General features: G+C 45.0%; 1 pseudogene; it reads left to right on the top strand.

The window, feature by feature from the left end:
* Positions 1-3,597: 3,597 nt before the first annotated feature.
* On the top strand, positions 3,598-13,666 carry LOC128573493 (refilin-B-like; annotated as a pseudogene).

The following is a 13,666-nucleotide window of genomic DNA, read 5'->3' as shown; positions in this document are numbered from 1 at the left end:
TTCTTCTTTTCCCAAAGCCTCAGCACTACTGTCCAGCCTGGAGGCTGGTCAGGGAGGCAGCTGCAGGCCTTGTGCAACACCAAGACAGGAAGGACCCAGGCAGGGGAAGGCCCTGGCAAGGCCCAGACTTAGGGACTTGAGCAAAAGTGAAATCCGGGGTCACACTGGAACTTTCCTGGGTAAGGAGAAAAATAGGGGGTCTTTTTCATTAGCCACATCTGCTCCCCTCTCTTCCTGTGCCTCTTAGCCAAAGGCAAGAGAGAGCTATCTGCACACAGTCCCACCCTGACAACTGGGAAGGAAGTGAGCCCAGCCTGGGGTGGGGATGTGTTACAGAAACCCAGACTAAGACATTCATTCTCCAGGCCCTTTGGGAGCCTCCCTGTACCCCTAGATACTCCAAGAATCTCCAAAGAAACAGGCCCCAGTTGAGGGGGACACTCCTCAGGCTGGTTCCTTTCCCTTCCCTGTCTGTCCTATGCCTTCACCCCTACCCTGAGACAGAAGGAGAAAGACACCCCCCCCCATGGTTGAGTCACTATAATAGTCCTGGAGCCTATCTCGCTGAGGGCCTACTATGTGCCAAATACTTGACATATGGGCTAATACCAGATGCAAGTGGACCACATTTTTGTAATTTCTCAACCCAAATTTAATTCAACTCATGCTCTGTCCACCTGTATTCGTGGCGAGCCCAGCCACAGTAGATCAGGCCCCGCACACTAGGGGCAAGGCCATATGTGCAGATTTAAAAGGATGTGAAACCTTAAATCAGGGTGGATCCATGTTCGCAGGCCAGGGTGACCTAGAGCAGATGTCTATTGACATTTTACCCCCAAAATCTTTGGCCACAGAAAGGTTCCTCTTGCAGCCTCTGCACCCACTCCTTAGCTGGGGTTGTTTCCTTTTTTGACAAAGCACAAAGCGTTCATTTGATTGCTTCCTCCTTTAACAGTTGGTCCACAGAACCCTCACAATCTGTGAGATTGTGACACATTGGTACCAATCCTCAGTCCACTCAGACTGTATACCTCTAACTCTCAGCTTCATGATGGGAAAGCATGTGCCCCATGCCTTGACTTTGGCCTTAGCCTCATGGCTTACTCTGGTGAATGGATGTGAGTGGACAACATAAGCAAAGTCTTGAAATGTTCTTACATGGATGGCCTTCCCTCCTGCGTTTCTGCCATTACAAAGAACATGCTCCAGCCAACCTGCTGGGCCAAAGAGGAAGACCAACACGTGAAACTGACCTGAACCAACCCCCTGACATGGAACAAAAGCCCAGCTAAGCCCAGCCAACTGTGGGTGTGTGAGGGTGCTGCTGGATGCCACTGAGGATTTTGTAGTTGCTTTTTAGCTACATTAGCAAACTGATGCAAGGCTTTGGTCCCAGAACAATAGACATAGAACTTGCTTACCTTTCCTTGGGTTAAGGAGAACAAAGACTTGTCTATCTTGATTTGTTAGGGAACATTACTTTTCATCTTTATTTTTTTAATTTCAGATTAATACGAGGGTACAAACAAATTAGGTTACAATGTTGGCATTTGTTAGGTGAAGTTGTGCCTGTTGTGATTGTGCCCTGCACCCAAGAGGTGTGCCATATACCCTTACATTGTGCCCATTAGGTGATAGCACACCAATTCCCCTCCCCTCTCCTCTCTTCCCACTCTCTTTTTCCCTCTACCCCCTCCCTCCAACTTGGAATGAATTGAGTTTTTCTCTCATATAGGCATGTATTAGTTCATCTACTGGTTTCCTATTAGTATAGAGTAACTTGGATACTTGCTTTTCCATTCTTGTGATACTTTACTAAGAAGAATGTGTTCCATTCAGGTTAATACAAAAGATGTAAAGTCTCCATCTTTTTGGCTGAATATCATCCCATGGAATACGTATACCACAATTTACTAATCCATTCCTGGGCTGATGGGCATTTAGGTTGTTTCCACATCTTGGTGATTGTAAATTGATCTGTGATAAACTACTTTTCGTCATTTCTTTGCGCCTACAGCAACCTAAATAAACAGGTAAAAACTACTAGATAATATCCCAATAGGTCACACTGCTATTTAACCTTCACAAACACTCTATAATGTAAATTATTCTCATTCTAGAAAGGAGAACCAAGGCATGAGGAAATTAGGCAAATTGGGCAAATTCTTTTGGCTACAAAAAAATAAATAAATTTGGCTATGAGTACAGGAAATGCCAACAATGATGTTTTACTTAGAAGTGTATCTCCCCCTCTCACAAGTAAGTGTTGGAATCAAAGACTGATATTGGCTCAGTGCCTATGGCTCAAGCAGCTAAGGCACCAGCCACATACACCTGAGCTGGCAGGTTCAAATCCAGCCTGGACCCGCCAAACAACAATGACGGCTGCAACCAAAAAATAGCCAGGCATTGTGGCGGACGCCTGTAGTCTCAGCTACTTGGGAGGCAGAGGCAGGAGAATCGCTTGAGCCCAGGAGTTGGAGGTTGCTGTGAGCTGTGATGCCACGGCACTCTACCCAGGGTGACAGCTTGAGGCTCTCTCTCAAAACAAACAAACAAACAAACAAACAAAAAAAGCTGATATGGCAACTCCACAATTGTGAAATTAGACCCTTATCCTTTTGTTTAGCCATCTTCAATGGGTTATGTCCACTCATGATCCAAGATGGCTGCTTGAGCTCCAACCATTTTATCTTCTTCTTTTTTTTTTTTTTAGTCCTCCATGTTAAATGAATCTTTACTCAAAGTTCAAGGTCATGTAGAGAACAGAAGAATCTCCAGTTTGCTTTGCTTGTTTCAAGCTTCTTCTTTTTTTTTTTTTTTATTGTTGGGGATTCATTGAGGGTACAATAAGCCAGGTTACACTGATTGCAATTGTTAGGTAAAGTCCCTCTTGCAATCATGTCTTGCCCCCATAAAGTGTGACACACACCAAGGCCCCCCTCCCCCCCCCCGTCCAACCATTTTATCTTCCAACCAGAAAGCAGGATGGAAGAAGGACAAAGCAGGTCATGGCTGCTTTAAGATAATTCCTTGAATTGCACACTGCATTTCTGCATATATCTCACTTGGCAGAAGTTAGGCACATGGTCTTATATCTTTATTCTAAAGGTGATGTGTCCAGGTAAACACTAGGGGCCCATTACTAAGAAGTGGGGAGAGATGAAGCCCTGCCCTCATATGGAGCAACCAGGACCCTAATTCAGTCATTCATTCCTTGGAACTATTAAGATTCCAGCCCCAGACCTTTGCAGAGCCTCCTGTCTCCCCCAGAGGGAGCCAGAGCCCTCTGCTTCCTCACCCTCCAGACCCAGATTTTGCAACTGAGGTCTGGACAGCTCAGTCCATAGTGCCCTAAGGGAGATCTCTGAGACACATGCTATGTAGATCAGTGGTTAAGAGCCTGGCCTCTGCATAGAGCTGGGTTCAAATCCAGACATAACCATTTATCTGCTATGTGATCACAGGGAAGCCGTTCAACTACTCTGAATCTGGAGTCCTCTGAAAAGCTTTTGTGACGAGCTTTCCCAGCCTGGAATGTCAGAAGAGCTCTGTGAATGTTGGCTGTGCTGTTGCTTCTCTTAACACAAGTGGCCTATGCCCCCTCCTCCCCCCATGCAAGGTGACCTCCACTCTCATAACCACACCCTGGACCTCACCCATTCAGTCACTCCCATGGCCTGTCATCTGTCCCTCTGGCTCCCCTCTCCGGTATGTTCATGCATCTTATACACACCCACTTCCATGCCTAAGTGTCTGAGGGCTCTGGGGTTCTCAGGAAGACAGACGGCCACCGTCCTCCCCAGCATAGCCACAAAGTCTATGTGGGATGACCTACTGAGGGACTGGCTCTGAGGCCAAAGGCTCCCAGAGAATATCAACAAGCCCAAAGAGGCCTGTTTCAAGAAAAGAAAAAGGCCCATGTAGAGGTCCTCCCTTTTTCCTTCCCATGCAGGATCTGGACATTCGGTGTGAATACTTGCAGGTCCCAAAGGACACCACCTATGCAGAGCTGGATGAATTAGGAGCACTTACACCACCACGCCAACTTCCAGTTCAGGAAGGTGGACTGAGAACATGTCTCTACCATCCCTGGCCATCCAATACCACCAAAAGCACAGTAAGGAAAAGAGGCAGGAAATAAATCCACAGAAGGCCCAGAAGCAGGATGACCAGGGTGGGGCTGGGGACACTAGATGTACAGGGATTTGGGTTTACTTCTAGAAGAGAGAAAGAAGGTGGACTTCACTGAGGGACAAATGGGTGTAAAGGAACCCAGAGCCAAAGCACGCCTGAGAGAAAGCTGCCCAAGGGGCTGGGAATCAATACATCCCAAAGGGCTGCCGGGTGGCATATGTGCCTCTCCACGCCAGCGCAACACTCCAGAGCAGAGGAGTCACCCTACATGGATGCCAATTATCAAACAATTCTGCCCTTTGTTCATAAAGATGAATTGGTCCCCAGAAATTACCAGATGGTTGAAGAAAATCAACAAAAAGAGAAGGATTGAAAAACAGATAGCAACAGCTATTGAGTGCTTACTGTGGGCCAGATATTGTTCTGGGACTTTTATACTTAATACTCAACAAATCTCTGAGCGAGGTGCTGTTATCTCCACTTATAGGAAATTGAGTCACAGAAAGGTAAAGTAACTTGACTGAAGCTTACATAGCTGGTAAGGGGCAGAGAGAGAGAATTTGAATCCAGATAGCCAGTTTCCTGAGTTGGAGTCTGTACTATACAGCTGCACTGCCTCTTTAGTAAACTAAACAAAAGGTGAAAAGTTGGTGCCAGGGGAAAGAAATAATTCAAGGAACAGAAGAAAACCTTTTCAAAGACAGGTTCTAATTCTATTATATTCATAAAACAAAAAGAAGCATCAATAAAAATAAAACAAAGAGGCTTGGCACTGTGGTTCAGCACTCTGGGAGGCCTAGGCAGGTGGATCACTTGAGCTCAGGAGTTTGAGACCAGCCTGAGCAAGAGTGAGATCCCCGTCTCTAAAATTAAATAAATAAATAAATAAATAATAAAATAAAAATAAAAACTAGGGAAAATAAAACAAAGAATAATTCTTGGAAATGCAAAATAGAATTGTTGAAATAGAAAGAAATTCAATAGAAAGGAATGTGAACACCTACAGTTTTGGTTTCCAAAATTAATTCACTCTTCTTTTGGAAAACAATGCCCTGATGTCCCTCCTGTATTCTCGAGCCCTGTGGATTGGTGTGATTGACTCTCCTCCCATTCACTACACAAGAGAAATATGTTGCTGATCATAGCCCACTATAAGGAGTCCGAGGATGAAGGCACTCCACTGAGGGCAGGGCAGATAAATAGTGACTCTGGGTCCTTGATGACATCATTAAGTCCCTGTATCAAGCCATACCTGAAGCTAAAGTGGTGTGTGGTGCTTTCTCTCAATAGCACTGATCAAATCTGATAGAAGGACTCCAGGTTGGGTATAGTGGCTCATGCATGTAATCTTAGCACGTGAGGCCAGGTGTTTGAAACCAGCCTGGGCAACATGATGAGACCCCCATGTCTACAAAAAGACTATTTTTTTTTTTTGAGACAGAGTCTCCCTTTGTCACCCTCAGTGGAGTGCCATGGCATCTTAGCTCATAGTAACCTCAAACTCTTGGGTTCAAGCAATCCTCTTGCCTCAGCCTGCCAAGTAGCTGGGACTACAGGCACCTGCCACAATGCCTGGCTTTTTTTTTCTTTTGCAGTTTTTGGCCAGGGCTGGGTCTGAACCCACTACCTCTGGCATATGGGGCTGGCGCCCTACCCCTTTGAGCCACAGGGGCTGCCCACACCGGGCTATTTTTTAGAGATGGGGGTCTTGCTCTTGCTCGGGCTGGTCTTGCACTCGTGAGCTCAGGCAATCCACCCGCCTCAGACTCCCAAGCGCTGGGATTACAGGCATGAGCCACCGTGCCCAGCCTACAAAAATATATGTATTTTTTAAATCAGCCAGGTGTGATGGTGCACAGTAAGGAGGCTACAGTGAGCTATGATCACGCCCCTGCCCTCTAGCCAGGTTGACAGAGAATGACCCCATCTCAAGAAAAAAAAGAAAAAAAAATAGAAGGGTTCCAATTATCCCTGCCTCAATGTGTGTCTAGCCAGTGATTCTCAACCTTCCTAATGCCACGACGTATTTTCACTGTTACAAAGGGGTCACGATCCACAGGTTGAGAACCGCTGGTTGGATCTGCAACTGAGCCCCCATCAAAGTAAACTGCCAGGCTTTGGTTACAAGCCTGCCAATTGCAGTTGGTGGGGAAACCCCAAATACCACCATTGGACTGGGAGGGCTGTAGTTCCCCAAAAGAGAGGGGAAGGGACACTGGATAGACGTGAGGAGAGCTACTCCATCTCACTACATCTGCAAAGGACCCAGGCACAGGAAGATGTGCATGGCAAGTAGCCTTTCTGATGACATAATGGAGAGTTCTCTTTTTTTCTCTTAGAAAGACATAAGAACAGCAATTAGAAAACCAGAAACAAGATCTATTCTAGCGATCAAATGGAAAGGGAATGCATTTGAGACATGATTTTGAACAATTAGTGGAGTGTAAGAAAAGAGAATCCAGTTGACCTTGACATTAGAAACAGTAAATATTCTCCTTCAAGCAGCACAGGGAAATGGCATTCCATTTCCTTCTCAAAGGAGCTATCTCATTACTTGGTTCTGCAGTAAACAATGTTTATATAATTGCAACATTGGTTGGCTTTCAACTTTCAGAATCCATCTGATGATAGAGCATGGAAGATTTAATTGTAATTACAGAACAGAACATAAATGTTATACATTTTGACCTGGAAATGTAAAGAGAAAACTAGCAGAAATTAGAAGGAAGTGGGGAAGAAAGGTGGCAGGTGGCACAGGGGCCCAATTTTTCTTATATAGTGGTGGGGTTCAAGAATTCTGTCTAAAGTTAATGCAAGAGGAACTAAAATTTAAATAGAGATTACTTAGAGTTATAAGTAGCACCAACAAAGGACTATAATAACAAAAATCAAACAGAAAATATTGAGGAGATGAGAGAGTGTGTGATTTAAATTCTGTGCTTTAACCATATCAGTGGTATTGTGTTGAGTTACTGAACTGAGAAACAGAGGTAAAGTATATCATTTGGAAGTACGAGTTAAGGCTGGTTGCAGTGGCTCATATCTGTAATCCTAGCACTTTGGGAGGGGGAAGGACTGCTTCAGTCCAGGTGTTCAAGAGCCTGAGAAAAAGTAAGACCTCATCTCTACTAAAAATAGAAAAGTTAACTAGGTGTGGTGGTAGGCACCTGTAATCCCAGCTACTTGGAAGACCAGGGCTGAGGTTACTGTGAGCTATGATGACACCATTGCATGTCCCTAGTCCAGAAGACAGAGTGAGACGGGGCAGTGCCTTTGTTCAAGCCTGTAAAGTTTACAGTGTAAACTTTTGAGCTGGGCTAAGGCCAAGGCACTCTAGCCTGAGGGACAAAGTGAGACTCTGTCTCCAAAAAGGAATGAAGGAAGGAGGGAAGGAGGGAGGGAAGGAAAGGAAAGGAGAGGAGAGGAAAGGAAAGGAAAGGAGGGGAAAAAGTACGATGTTGAGGGCGGCGCCTGTGGCTCAGTGAGTAAGGCGCCAGCCCCATATACCGAGGGTGGCGGGTTCGAACCCGACCCTGGCCAAACTGCAACCAAAAAATAGCCGGTCATTGTGGTGGGCATCTGTGGTCCCAGCTACTCGGGAGGCTGAGGCAAGAGAATCACCTAAGCCCAGGAGTTGGAGGTTGCTGTGGGCTGTGACGCCACGGCACTCTACCAAGGGTAATAGAGTAAGACTCTGTCTCTATTAAAAAAAAAAAAGTATGATGTTGAAACTGCAGAATATCTAAAAAATGGGGAAAAAAGATTTTTTTGTTTCATCCCAGTCTGAACTGGTTGAGCTTTTTTCACCTACATGTAATGCAACATATTAACAGCCCTGACCAACCAGGCTCCACCCTGCTGTGCTTATAGGGAGGATTAAGACTCAGTACCCATTTCTGCCTCCTTCTACTTTGTTTCTCTGTGCTGCAGAGGCTGGAAAACTAAATTTATATTTTCTAGACTTCCTTCCAGATGCCTTAATGCCACCACCTCATTTAGCCATAATTAAATTTCCACTTCACCAAACTGGTCAAAAAATAGCCTCTCTCCCCAAATTTGGAACTAGAACTAAGGAGACACTATAGCTGACCTTTGAATAACATGGATTTGAACTGTGCATGTCCACTTATATATGGATTTTTAAAATAAATATATTGGAAAATGTTTTGGAGGATTAAAACAATTTGAAAAACCTTATAGACAAGCCACATAGCCTAGAAATCTCAAAAAGGTTGAGGAAAAGTTAGGTATGGCATGAATTTATAAAATATATGTGTTAGCTGACTACTTATGTTATTTGTAAGGCTTCTGGTCAACAGTAGGCTATTAGTAGTTATGTTCTGGGGAAATCAGTTATACACGGATTTTTCAACTGTGTAGGGGTTTGGGGTCACTAACCCCCACATAGTTTGAGGATAAATTGTCTTTGGCATCTGCTGGTGGCTGGAATTAGGCAAATAAATTCCAGAAATGTGGAATGATTATATGTACATACAAGATAAAAATAAATAGGCCAGATGCAGTGGCTCACACCTGTAATCCTAGCACTTTAAGAGGCCTAAGTGGAAGGGTTGAGGCCAGGAGTTCAAGACCAGCCTGAGCAAGAATGAGAGCCCATCTCTACAAAAAAAATAAAAATTAGCTGGCCATGGTACCACACGTCTGTAGTCTCAGCGACTCAGGAGGCTGAGGCAAGAGAATCACTTGAGCCCAGGAAGTTCGAGGTTTCAGTGAGCTATGATGCCACTGAACTCTAGCCTAGGATACAGTGTGAGACCCTGTCTGGAAAAAAAAAAAAAAAAACCCACTAAAAATGCAGTCTGTTGGGGGAATGAGGAGGCAAGCCACAGACTTGAAAAATAAAAAAATAAGTTTTGCAGAACACTTATCTGATAATTGAGTGTTATCCAAAATGTTCAAAGAACTCTTAAACCCCAACAAGAAGGCTAGGTGCAGTGGCTTATACCTATAACCCTAGCACTTTGGGAGGCTGAGGCAGGTGGATTTCTTGAGCTCAGGAGTTCGATACCAGTCTGAGCAAGAGCAAGACCCTGACCCTGTCCCTACTGAAAATAGAAAAACTAAGGCAAGAGGATTGTTTGAGCCCAAGAACGTGAGGTTGCTGTGAGCTACAATGTCACTGCACTCTAGTCAGGGTGACAGAGTGAGACTCTGTCTCAAAAAAAAAAAAAAATGGACAAAAGACATCTCACCAAAGAAGATCAAATAACAGATAAACATATGAAGAGATGGTCAACATCATGTTGTTAGGGAATTGCAAATTAAAGCAACAATTGTTTAGTTTATTAAGCAAGAAATGTCTGATTTCCTGAAGTACTAAATTTGACAGTTACTATCTCTGGCATTTCACATTGACACTTCTTGAGTTTATTTTTTTTTTATTGTGAAGGGATCTCTATCCTTTCTTTTTTTTTTTTTTTGCAGTTTTTGGCCAGGGCTGGGTTTGAACCCGCCACCTCCAGCATATGGGGCCAGCGTCCTACCCCTTTGAGCCACAGGCGCTGCCCCGGATCTCTATCCTTTCAAATACATGTTTTGGCTTGTGATTATCTTTTGTGTTTTTTTTTAGAGCAATTTTTGTGAAACCATGGCTAAGTCACAAATTCATATTATTTTTGAATGTAAGTTCCATTGTGCAATGAATGTAGAACACACAGCTCAAAATATCAACAAAGTGTTTGGGAAGGATGTGGCTAATGAATGCACAGTATGTCAATAGTTTGGGAATTTTAATCTTGAAAATGAGCCATGTGGGTAACCTGAGACTAAGGTGGATAATGATGAGCTGAAAGATGTAGTGGAAGTGAATCCACCTCAACCTACGTGTGAATTAGCAGCAAGGTTTGGGTGGCAGGTTCAAGCCCAGCCCCAGCCAAACTGCAACAAAAAATAGCTGGGCATTATGGCGGGCGCCTTTAGTCCCAGCTGCTTGGGAGGCTGAGCCAAGAGAATTGCCTAAGCCCAGGAGTTGGAGGTTGTTGTGACCTATGATGCCACGGCACTATACCCAGGAGCAATAAAGTGAGACTCTGTTTCTAAAAAAAAAATTTAAAAAAAGAAAAAAATTGGCAAGGTAAAGAAGCTGGATAGAAGAGACATAGTCTCAAAACTCGCCATTCTTTGCCGTCATGACATAAAAGTGAACCATTTCTACACCTTATTGTTATGTGTGATGAAAAATGGATTCTTTTTTATAATCACAAGTGTTTAGCACAATGATTGGATAAAGATAAAGTGCTGAAACATGGTCCAAAAATGAATATTCATTAAAAAAAAGTTAATGGGGCGGTGCCTGTGGCTCAAAGGAGTAGGGTGCCGACCCCATATATCGGAGGTGGTGGGTTGAAACCCTGCCCCGGCCAAAAATTGCCAAAAAGTAAAAGTTAATGGTGCTTGTTTGGTGGTCTGATACTGGTATTATCCACTACAGCTTGATGAAACTGGTTAATTGATTGCAGAGGATGTCTACTGCAATCAAGTGGATGAAATGATAAAGATGCTTGCAGCTCGGCAGCACCCATAGCACAGTGGTTATGACGCCAGCCACATACACCAAAATTGGTAGGTTCAAACCCGGCCCGGGCCAGCTAACCAACAATGACAACTGCAACAAAAAATAGCCGGGCATTGTGGCAGGTTTGAATCCAGCCCGGGCCCACCAAACAACAATGACGGTTGCAACCAAAAAATACCGGACGTTGTGGCAGGCACCTGTAGTCTCAGCTACTTGGGAGGCAGAGGCAGGAGAATCACTTGAGCCCAGGAGTTGGAGGTTTCTGTGAGCTGTGATGCCATAGCACTCTACCCAGGGTGACAGCCTGAGGCTCTGTCAAAAAAAAAAAAAAGATAGAAAATTGAGTTGATGGGCGGTGCCTGTGGCTCAAAGGAGTAGGGCGCTGGCCCCATATACGGGAGGTGGTGGGTTCAAACCAAGCCCCGGCCAAAAAAAAAAAATTGGGTCGATAGTTTAGGCGCATACTTTGATTAATTGTACTGCCTCTTATTTGAGATATAAGTAAATTTTTGATTTGAAATCAAACACTTACTATTTAATGACCTAATAGGTGTCACTAAACTACTACTAGAATGACCACAATTTGGAACACTGACAGCACCAAATGCTGGCGAGGACATGGCACAAGAACTCTCTCATTTATTGCTGGTGGGAATGAGAAATGGTATTGCCACTTTTCAAGTTTCTTACAAAATGAAACATAGTCTTATCATACAATCTGGCAATCGTGCTCCTAAATGTTTACCCACTGGAGCTGAAAACATATGTCTATACAAAACCCTGCATATAAATGTTTATAGCAGCTTTATTCATAATTAGCAAAAACTGGAAGCAATCAAGATGTCTTCCAATGGGCAAATGGATAAACAAACTATGGTATATCCATACAACGAAATATTACTCAGCAATTTCAAAAAAGAGCTATCGAGCCATGAAAAAACCTGGACAAGTTCACATATTACTAAGTGAAAGAAGCCATCTGAAAAGGATATATGATTCCAACTACTTGACCTTCTAAAAAGGAGACAATAATAAGATCAGCAGTTTCCAAAGCTTCAGGGGGCAAGAAAGAACAAACATGTGGAGCACAGGAGATTTTTCAGGGCAATAATGTTATTCAGTATGACACAGTAAAGATGGACACAGGCGATTGTGTCAAAATCCACAGACAGTACCTCCTAAAGAGGGAAGCCTAGTAGAAATGATAGGCTTTAGTTAACAATGTGTCAATAGTTCTATAGCAAATGCATTACACTAATCCAAGATATTAACAATGAGTGCAACTGTGAAGGAGGAGATATATGGAAATTTCTGTACTATCTGCTCAATAATTTTGTAAATCTGAAACTGTTTTTAAAAAATAAAGTCTATTTTTTTTGCTGTTTTTGTCCGGGGCTAGGTTTGAACCCGCCACCTCCGGCATATGGGGCTGGTGCCCTTCTCCTTTGAGCCATAGGCTCTACCCATACGGCGCCTGTGGCTCAGTGAGTAGGGCGCCAGCCCCATATGCCGAGGGTGGCGGGTTCAAACCCAGCCCCGGCCAAACTGCAACCAAAAAATAGCCGGGCGTTGTGGCGGGCGCCTGTAGTCCCAGCTGCTCGGGAGGCTGAGGCAAGAGAATCGCGTAAGCCCAAGGGTTAAGAGGTTGCTGTGAGCCGTGTGACGCCATGGCACTCTCCAGAGGGCGGTACAGTGAGACTCTGTCTCTACAAAAAAAAAAAAAAAAAAAGAAAAAAAAAGGCAATCTGCAGCAAGAGAAGAAGAATTTAGCAGATCTGCAGAGAGCAGTAGAGAAGAGAATCCATGTAGCATCAGAAAGAGGAAAGTGACCCCTAGATTCTGTAACACAGGAACCTTGGGTCCTTCAGTGGCTCTCGTGCGTTTTATTACTTGTGTAACAAACATTTACTGAAGCCATCGTCCAAGCAGACAGATGACAAAAGAGGTCCAATCTAGCTACCAAAAGGCAATTTCAACAAATTTCAAGCTCTGTGTGTTTTCTTTAATACTATTAAAGGGATACTCATATAGCAGCATGTTCTGAAACCTCTCCTTCTGTTTTCTTTGTTGCATGCCACAGCTGCTCTTACTATTTTGTTTTTTAAAAACTTCTCAAAAAAATTCCCCCAACCTACTCCACCTGTCTGTTGGCTAGCATGGTGGCTACCTGTAATTCCAGCACTCTGGGAGGCTGAGGAGGGTGGATCTCCTGAACTCAAGAGTTCAAAACCAGCTAAGCTAGCTGAGATCCTGTCTTTAAAAATAGCCAGGCTTGGGGGGCAGGGTGGGCGGCCAGGCGGGCAGCGGCCCCGGCCCGCATCTGCGCCCCTTGCGGCCCTCACTCGCCCGCGACCCTTTCGCCTGGGCTCCCGGCGCCCAGTGTACTCAGCCAAGGTGGGCCGGCTGAGCCTGCAGGATGTGCCCGAACTCGTGGACACGAAGAAGAAGGGCGACGGCGTCCTGGACAGACCAGACCTGGACTGCCTCCCAGCCCCAGCCCCAGCCACTGGGGACTCGCAGGGGCCGGGGGTGATGTCGGGGAGCGTGTGCCCGCACCTGGCGTCTCTTTCCACCGCCCGGGTCCCCAACTGTGCACCAAGGCTATGCCTTCTGTCCTTTGATGAAGGAGTGGAGTTTGACCTCTTACCACCGAAGGAAGTAAGGTATATGTCCTTGGTCAAATATGACTCAGATTGGCATTTAATCGATGATGTGCAGCGGCCACTGGGCCTGGCCGTGGCCTCCTGCAGCCAGATGGTCACCTGCATCCCCAGTTGCGTATGGCGCAACTATAAGGCTGAGGTGCGCTTCGAGCCACGCCACAAGCCCACATGCTTCCTCAGCACCACCATCGTCTACCCCAAGTACCCCAAGACCATCTACACCACCACGTTGGGTTACGACTGCCGCAAGACGCTGAGGAGGTTTCTGTCCAGCGTGGAGCCGGAAGCCACGGAGTTCCTGGGCAGCGATAACCTCTCAGATGAATGCTGA

This window comes from Nycticebus coucang, chromosome 21, assembly GCF_027406575.1.
Source record: "Nycticebus coucang isolate mNycCou1 chromosome 21, mNycCou1.pri, whole genome shotgun sequence".
Taxonomy (NCBI): Eukaryota; Metazoa; Chordata; class Mammalia; order Primates; family Lorisidae; genus Nycticebus; species Nycticebus coucang.
This window is presented reverse-complemented; position numbering and strand designations above follow the sequence as displayed.